This window comes from Penaeus monodon, chromosome 24, assembly GCF_015228065.2.
Source record: "Penaeus monodon isolate SGIC_2016 chromosome 24, NSTDA_Pmon_1, whole genome shotgun sequence".
NCBI lineage: Eukaryota > Metazoa > Arthropoda > Malacostraca > Decapoda > Penaeidae > Penaeus > Penaeus monodon.
In genome coordinates this window covers 6,433,378-6,433,702 of record NC_051409.1, presented here as the reverse complement: position 1 = coordinate 6,433,702, position 325 = coordinate 6,433,378, and positions in this window count along the sequence as shown.

Below are 325 nucleotides of genomic sequence, written 5' to 3'. Positions count from 1 at the left end.
GAATAATTTTACGTTTGTTGTGATTTCTGCGTTAGAGACAACGGATTTGGCGAAAGGTGGGGTTCCCATGAAGAATCCCCTCCCCCCCTCGCGGCCCCATATATGAATATACTTAGGAGGAGAGGATACCGCCAACCACCAACTTTAGTTCAAATTATAATGATCATCGACGTCGGTAAGCTATCTTAGAAGGCAGTGATAGTGCATAGAGTAATTACATTCACGTTTAGTATTACGGAAGCTTATGAGCACTAAGTTCTAAATGGGTGTTTAAGACCTAACACGTGATTTCATGGAGAGCAGAGGCACGCCATGTGATTTTTCC